Genomic DNA, 8991 nt, shown 5'->3' on the forward strand with positions numbered 1-8991 from the left:
AGAAGGTGGAGATCTGTGAGCAGCAGTATGGTTTCATGCCCCGTAAGAGCACCACTGATGCCATTTTTGCTTTGAGAATGTTGATGGAAAAGTACAGAGAAGGTCAGAAGGAGCTGCATTGTGTGTTGGTAGATTTAGAGAAGGCGTATGACAGGGTGCCGAGGGAGGAGCTGTGGTACTGTATGAGGTCGTCTGGAGTGGCAGAGAAGTATGTCAGAGTAGTTCAGGACATGTATGAGAGAAGTATGACGGTGGTGAGATGTGCTGTAGGTCAGACAGAGGAGTTCAAGGTGGAGGTGGGACTACACCAAGGATCAGCTTTGAGTCCTTTTTTGTTTGCTATGCTGATGGACAGGCTGACAGACGAGGTAAGACAGGAATCTCCCTGGACAATGATGTTTGCGGATGACATTGTAATTTGCAGTGAGAGTAGAGAGCAGGTGGAGGAACAGCTAGAGAGGTGGAGGTTTGCTCTGGAAAGGAGAGGTATGAAGGTCAGTCGTAGTAAGACAGAATACATGTGTCTGAACGAGAGGGATCAAGGTAGAAGCGTTAGGTTACAGGGGACTGAGGTGAAGAAGGTGCAGGAGTTTAAGTACTTGGGGTCAACAGTTCAGTGTGATGGGGATTGTGGAAAAGAGGTGAAGAGGCGAGTGCAGGCAGGTTGGAGCGGGTGGAGGAAAGTGTCAGGAGTGTTGTGTGACAGAAGAGTGCCAGCAAGACTCAAAGGAAAGGTGTACAAGACAGTGGTGAGACCAGCTCTGCTCTATGGGTTAGAGACGGTAGCAGTGAGACAGAGACAAGAGGCTGAGATGGAGGTAGCGGAGATGAAGATGTTGAGGTTCTCCTTAGGAGTGACCAGGTTAGACAGGATAAGGAACGAGTACATCAGAGGGACGGCTCATGTTGCCTGTGTTAGCGACAAAGTCAGAGAAGCCAGACTGAGATGGTTTGGACATGTTCAGAGGAGGGATAGTGGATATATTGGTAGAAGGATGTTGGAGATGGAGCTGCCTGGCCGGAGGGCAAGAGGACGGCCAAAGAGGAGATATATGGATGTCTTAACAGAGGACATGAAGTTGGCTAACGTTAGGGTAGAAGATGTTCATGATAGAGTGAGGTGGAAAAGGATGATTCGCTGTGGCGACCCCTGATGGGAAAAGCCGAAAGAGAAAGAAGAAGATGTATATACATTTATTTATTTATTCTATTAATTTTTAAGTTGCTCTTACCATTTCATATGCCTATAAAGGTTTATGTAATTATTTGTTTTTTTGTCCATGTTTTATATATATTTTAATTTTATTCCTTTTACATTTTAGTACACTCCAGTGTTTTCCTCTGAGGGATCCTCCACATCGGTGACTGACCCTTCTCAGGGAGCGGGGACGCTGCAGTGGGATCTCCTGGGTCTTTTGATCGGATCTGGGGGGTTCTGTGGTAGTGTTCTCCGTGAACTCGGGTTGGGGGGGTCGCTGGTGTGGACATGTCCCCAAAATATCGTTTCCCCACTTCAGGACAAAGCCTGGTCTCTACATTCTATCATTTTATCACTTATTTATTTATTTATTTATTTATTTTTTGATGTGTGTGGGTGTGTGTGTTTTTGCGGGGGGTTGTCGCACGGTTTTTCTTGTCATCTTGTTTTTAAATTTTATTGTATTTTATGCACAGCACTTTGAGTGACATATGTTGTTGAAAAAGTGCTATATAAATAAAGGTTGATTTGATTTGATTTGGAGTAATTCTGGACGACAGAATAAGCTGGAAACCACAAATAAAGCAGGTCAGAGCTAAACTGGCTAAAAGCAAAGCAGTGTTGGGAAAAACGCATCATACACTCACAAAGCACGTCTACTAATATATTCATCCATAATACTAACACATTTACAGTACAGTTGAAGTTAGGGGAAATACTTCTAAAACAAATTTACAGTGTTTGTATATCTTACAGAAAAAAGCTGTTCTAATAGTTTATGGATTATAGGACAGACACAAATCAGGGGTTGACATAGCCCAGAAATTTGCACTGGCCCACAGGGCCAGTAGTTTTTGAAAGTTACTGGCCCGACACCGCGCACAGCGAGACCCGCCGCTCCGCAGGTGCTTGCAACTTTAGGGGGGTCCGGGGGCATGCCCCCCCGGAAAATTTTAATATGGTGCAATTTGGTGCATTCTGGTGACATCTAGCACTTACATACACTTTTCAATGACTAAAAATAGAGCATATCAAACTTAAATCTGCTCTAGTCTGTTTCAGATGTTTTGAAGAGAGCGCTGCAGTGTAGTAGGAAACACTAGTTCAGAAGTTTTCATGCTGCTTCTAATCACTGCTATTTCACATTTGTTCCTAATCAATAGTTAAGAAGTTTTATTGACTTTTTTGCTCTGACTGCCTTAAGGTTCTGCTTTTTGTTACTGTTGCAAAGTTACATTTACTTTTTAGTTACTTCAGTTACCTAATTAAATTAAATAATTGAAAAATTAAATACAATTAAATTACTGAGATCATTCAGCTAACTAGAAATACTTACTGCTTACAGTGTTGTAAAGAAAAACTAAATTAAGTAGTTTGACCTTATACTCCATTTGAGTCTGAGATTCAGGTATTTGGAGTTGCCTTTGATTCTTTGACATTCAGCTTAAAGCTTAGTGGATACAGTTTCATCTTCAATGCATTCATTAAATATCTTGCTGTCCATACTACTAATTAATAACTACTAACATATTCCTATCTATTCCTGCCATGTCTTCCACATCTCTGACATGCTTCAGTCTCTCTTCAGTGACGGTGTTGGATTTATGATCATCGCGGTGAAAAACCACCAGGGGGCGCGCTGATATGTGTGTCAGTTTAAATATATCTGCCTAAAATGTAATAATAACCCACTGGCTTGTTCCTTCGTTGTTGCTGTTTAACATTGTTTAGTATTGAATTGTTACATTCAATAAAGTTTGGGAAAAAAATTGAGTGAGCGCGTGCCGCGTGGTGCTCGGCAGTGACAGCCGCGCGCGCAGGCGGGAGAGGAGGAGAAGAGTGATAAAAGGTTTCCCATAGAAACCCTTGAAGTCTGAACACAGGACTAGCAGAAAAAGTAAATTATAAAGACGAGGTAAATCTACACGTTTTCGCAAAATATACTTTATTGTAAAAGGTGAAAAATGTATTAATTGTTAGATATTTTAGTGGCCCGAGCGGACAAGTAAAAAATAAAGTCTTGTGGTCCGCACTGCTCGAAAAACAGGACCGGGCCAGCGGACAAATGGCTATGTCGAGCCCTGCAAATGCACTTCAGGCATGACGGCCGCTGCAGGCTGCAGTTTTCCATCTCTCTCAGTCTGACCGAGTCTGAAAGTTTGCTGTCCCGCGTTAACCAGAGAGGGAAAATTGAAAATCAGATTTATTATTATTGTCTTGATGAAAATAAATATATATATATATATATATCATAAGATTCAGGAGAAGGGTTTAAGACCAGGCTAATGAGTGTCTACAACATTTAGCTTCTGATCCATTTAAACTCAGTACTGCGGGCATAATGGCACAATGTGCATCTTGGCTGTAAATATGTGAGAAAAACTTCAGCCTTTATTTTGTCTGGACATGATTGGAAACACAAATTCACATGATTGCACGGTTTCTAAGGACGGCCCGAAGCGGCACTTCCGCCTTCAAAAGCCGTCTCAAAGCTACTCCTCTGCTCAGAGACTCGGTTCTCCCAAAGAAACGGTCAGACTGAGGTCTGAATCGTTACAAAGCAACCTTCCCTTCCCTTCACACAAACATGAAGACTCTGGCTGCACTGATCAGGCATGCTTGGCTCACGCAGAGCATGTAGCACTGACGTCATGGCCCCCCCCCCCCCCCTTTATTTTTAATTGTGCTCCAGAAAAACTTCCATACTGTACTGAATGTAATGTGAATGTTCTGAAAAAATGTTAACAGAAATACGCAGATCACCAGGGGGGTATTCCAGGAATCAGGTTCTGCTAGCTCCCACGGTAAGTTTGAGGCTAAGGAAGTGGATAACCTCAGCTTTCAGTTCCAGAAATGGAGGTATGTTTCAGGGTAGGTCAAGTTGCCATAGCAACTCATGCTCTGAACATAACCTGGTCTGGAGCAGGTTTAGTTGAAGGTTAGTTTGTTTTCAGAGAGGTGAAGCAGCATGGCGTGTCCATTTGAAGATGATTTAGTGGATGAAGAAGCTCAGATAATACTTTTTCCACCATGAGAGGCTGATAAGACCACATATGGATGTTGGAAAGAGAAACTTTATACTTTGATCTAACTTAATTATTTGATTCAGTTAAGATAAATCTTTTTTTTGTTAAGTCAGCTTAAAAATAACACGTAGTTATCAGACAGTTGTTTTACTTTCATTCAAATTAATTCAATTAAGTAGGTGTAACTTTGGTGCTGCTGTTAGATCGGCACCGCAAGGGATTGTGGGATACCATTCCCTTTACCTGTCTGGACGGATTTGGGTTTAAGTGTGGGTTTTTGACCAAATGTGTTTAGTTTAGCTGTTTTACTGTGTTTTGTCTAGTTATTCTGCATGCCCAGGTCCGAGGACCGCTGCATGAAGTAGCTCATCCTCCAGAAGACCTGCAGCAGTGAGGAGCTGTGCATCTCGTACATGGAGAAGTCCATAAATTCCTGCATCATGCTGACACAGTCTGAGCGAGAGAAGGGAACCTGTGGGACAAGAATCCGCATCAGCCGAGTTCCTGAACCTCAGAGAAACATAAACAGCATCAGTTCAAGTCCTGGGGGGTATTCCAGGAAGCATGTTTAAACTCCCCTGACTTTAACCCTGAACTCTGGCTGAAATCCGCCTGAACTTGTTTACTCTGGGTATGTCGGTTCCAAAAGACCGGATATGAGTTAATGTAATTACGCTCCACTTGGTAACCCTGGGTTAATGCACGTGCACAGCAGGTACATAAAGACATTCTCAATGGATCAACGATTTCTGGAGTTACCATGGAAACGTGTGGAGAGAAAAAAGAGAGAGCTATACTTCAGTAAGACGGAGTCTGAGGTTTAAATGACGGCGTATGAAGATTATACGTCCATCAAAAAAGTAACACGGCTGCATCATCAGCAAAAGAAAGAGTTTCTGCTCCAAGCTGGGGTCCTCCACCAGAGGCCTGGGAGCTTGAGGGTCCTGCAGTATCTTAGCTGTTCCTGTTCTTTTCTGGACTGAGAGGTCTGAGGTCTTTCCAGGTATCTGTTGTAGCCACTCCTCCAGCTTGGGGGTTACTGCCCCCAGTGCTCCAATGACCACAGGCACCACTGTCACCTTCTCTTTCCAGGCTTTCTCCAGTTCTTCTCTGAGTCCCTGGTATTTCTCCAGTTTCTCATGTTCCTGCTTCCTGATGTTCCCATCGCTTGGCACTGCCACATCCACCACAACGGCTTTCCTCTGTTCTATGATAAACTACATCTATATTTATATCCTATCAGATAGGATAGGATGATAATGGCGGACCAATCAGACATTCTAGACATGTCTGTTCATTTCTGCTTGGTTTGTGTTGATTTTTTTTAAACCTGTTATTGGGAAAACCGTTTTAGGTGTTAATAACACATAAATTGATCACTTCAGATTAAGCTAAAAAAAACTTGGGTTTTCCTAATTTTGCGCAGCATCAACAGTAAAAATCCTAAAAACGTCTATACATTAGGCCTGCACAATATACCGCAAATTTATCGTTATCGCAATATCCAGCTCTGCAATATGCATATCGCAAAAGATTGCGAATATCGCAATAAATCGCAAACCCAAAATGTATTAAAACAATCCTCTAGCAGCTTGAAGCATTTAACGAATCAAATAAATCCCTTTATGCTTTGACCAATCAGATGGAGGCCTATTATGTTAGATGTTTGTCCCCCGTGTCGACGAGGGTCATTTGGAGTATAATTTTTAAACTGTTGCAATGAAATGGGAATGATTTTTTTTGTTTATTTTTCTATTTGTTTATTTACCGCAAATTTATCGTTATCGCAATATTGATCACTAATATCGCATATCGCAAGTTTTCCTCATATCGTGCAGCCCTACTATACATTCATAAACAAACGCCACTGGTTTACCGCCTGCATCAGCGTCTGCAGCTTTATGTCAGATACAAACACCAAAGAAACCACAGATAAACCTAACATGGATATTATATGGACAATAAAGACATGTAGTACACGTCTACAATGTATACATAGTTAATCATGTTGTGTTTATGTCCACCTTCACATCAGTGAGATGGACGTTGTGTGGTCCAAAAATGAGGTCAGACGTCATGCTAACTCATCTTTCAGGCACCTTGATGTAACATTGCTCAGATATGTTGCCAGTGCCAGATACTGCCGGCCCGTTTATCCCATTTAAAGTGATCTAGCAGGCCTGAGATTATAACTCAGCTGGTCTGGACTTTGACACATGTGCATTGGACAAACACAAAACCCAAAGAACACAAAACCCAAAGAACACAAAACCCAAAGAACTAGAAAACCCAAAGAACTGGACCTCTGGATGAAGTCACTTAGTCTCTGGATGAAGTAACTTAGTACTCTTGATGGAATAACTTAGTACTCTGGATGAAGTAACTTAGTACTCTGGATGAAGTAACTTAGTACTCTGGATGAAGTAATTTAGTACTCTGGATGAAGTTATTTAGTACTCTGGATGAAGTAACTTAGTACTCTGGATGAAATAACTCAGTACTCTGGATGAAGTAACTTAGTACTCTGGATGAAGTAACTCAGTACTCTGGATGAAGTAACTTAGTACTCTGGATGAAGTAATTTAGTACTCTGGATGAAATAACTCAGTACTCTGGATGAAGTAACTCAGTACTCTGGATGAAGTAACTTAGTACTCTGGATGAAGTAACTCAGTACTCTGGATGAAGTAATTTAGTACTCTGGATGAAATAACTCAGTACTCTGGATGAAGTAACTCAGTACTCTGGATGAAGTAACTTAGTACTCTGGATGAAGTAACTCAGTACTCTGGATGAAGTAACTTAGTACTCTGGATGAAGTAATTTAGTACTCTGGATGAAGTAATTTAGTACTCTGGATGAAATAACTCAGTACTCTGGATGAAGTAACTCAGTACTCTGGATGAAGTAACTTAGTACTCTGGATGAAGTAACTCAGTACTCTGGATGGAATAAGTTAGTACTCTGGATGAAGTAATTTAGTACTCTGGATGAAGTAATTTAGTACTCTGGATGAAGTAATTTAGTACTCTGGATGAAGTAATTTAGTACTCTGGATGGAATAAGTTAGTACTCTGGATGGAATAAGTTAGTACTCTGGATGGAATAAGTTAGTACTCTGGATGAAGTAACTTAGTACCCTTGATGGAATAAGTTAGTACTCTGGATGAAATAACTCAGTACTCTGGATGAAGTAACTTAGTACTCTGGATGAAGTAACTCAGTACTCTGGATGGAATAAGTTAGTACTCTGGATGAAGTAATTTAGTACTCTGGATGAAGTAATTTAGTACTCTGGATGAAGTAATTTAGTACTCTGGATGGAATAAGTTAGTACTCTGGATGGAATAAGTTAGTACTCTGGATGGAATAAGTTAGTACTCTGGATGAAGTAACTTAGTACCCTTGATGGAATAAGTTAGTACTCTGGATGAAGTAATTTAGTACTCTGGATGGAAAAAATTAGTACTCTAGATGGAATAAGTTAGTACTGGATGAAGTAACTTAGTACTCTGGCTCTCCAGTCTTCCTGCACGTAAACGTCTCTACAGAAATAAAACTTGGTCATAAGATAAAACTGCTGCAACAATTCTGACAAAGTTACTGCAAGGGATTACTTGCACTAAAAGTGTTCCACGCTCTGTTCTCCAGGACTGAAGAACAACCCCTGCCTAACACTCCGAGGTTCTGGGTCTTACTCGGACCGTAGTTCGGTTCTAGTCCGGCTGAAAAAGCTGGTCAACTCCGCTATTCAAGCTTCGTTTTGCCGGGAAACGGGTTCCTCATCCGCTGTAGGTTTAACTAAATTACGCCAAAACCGGCCGGTTGGTCTCCGCGGTTTGGTTCTTCACCGAAGCGCTGTCGGTCCGGTCAAATGTCTGAACTCACCAAAACAAGCCCAGAGCTAAGTTAGCCGCTAAAAGCCCTTACCTTCCCGAGGCCTTCACGGAGACATCATCCGAAACCCGGCCGGTCCACAAACTCCGCGTCATAAATCACGAGGCTGCTGGCAGTCCAGTCCGGACGGGGAGGAAAAAACACTTCACCAAAGTTCTAATACGGCCTTCTTGATGTGGAGCTGCTGCGTTCCGCCATCTTGTTTCCGTAAAAAAGGGGAGCCTTGTTAGATATCAGAGAGCCAGCACCCCCTACAGGCCTGAAAAGGTACTCCATCCGCCTAAAGGCCTAAACAGGTACTTCACCCCCTACAGGCCTGAACTGGTACTCCACCCCCTACAGGCCTAAACAGGTACTTCACCCCCTACAGGCCTAAACAGGTACTCCACCCCCTACAGGTCTGAACAGGTACTCCACCCCCTACAGGCCTAAACAGGTACTCCACCCCCTACAGGTCTGAACAGGTACTCCACCCCCTACAGGTCTGAACAGGTACTCCACCCCCTACAGGCCTGAACAAATACTCCATCCGCCTACAGGCCAAAACAGGTATTCCACCCCCTACAGGTCTGAACAGGTACTCTACCCCCTACAAGCCTAAACAGGTACTCCACCCCCTACAGGTCTGAACAGGTACTCCACCCCCTACAGGCCTAAACAGGTACTCCACCCCGTACAGGTCTGAACAGGTACTCCACCCCCTACAGGCTTAAACAAGTACTCCACCCGCCTACAGGCCTAAACAGGTACTCCAACCCCTACAGGCCTAAACAGGTACTCCACCCCCTACAGGTCTGAACAGGTACTCCACCCCCTACAGGCCTAAACAGGTACTCAACCCCCTACAGGCCTAAACAGGTACTCCACCCC

General features: G+C 42.8%; 1 protein-coding gene across 1 annotated transcript in view; it reads right to left on the minus strand.

Annotated features, from left to right (window-relative positions):
* apc (APC, WNT signaling pathway regulator) overlaps positions 1–8345 on the minus strand; it is a 31293-nt gene extending 22948 nt beyond the window's left edge. The window contains exon 1 of the mRNA XM_023960896.1: positions 8155–8345. The gene's annotated coding sequence lies outside the window, so the exon portion shown is untranslated. The remainder of the gene's footprint in view (positions 1–8154) is intronic.
* Between the last annotated feature and the right edge of the window lie 646 nt (positions 8346–8991).

Source organism: Oryzias latipes, chromosome 12 (genome assembly GCF_002234675.1).
Source record: "Oryzias latipes chromosome 12, ASM223467v1".
NCBI classification, from domain to species: Eukaryota; Metazoa; Chordata; class Actinopteri; order Beloniformes; family Adrianichthyidae; genus Oryzias; species Oryzias latipes.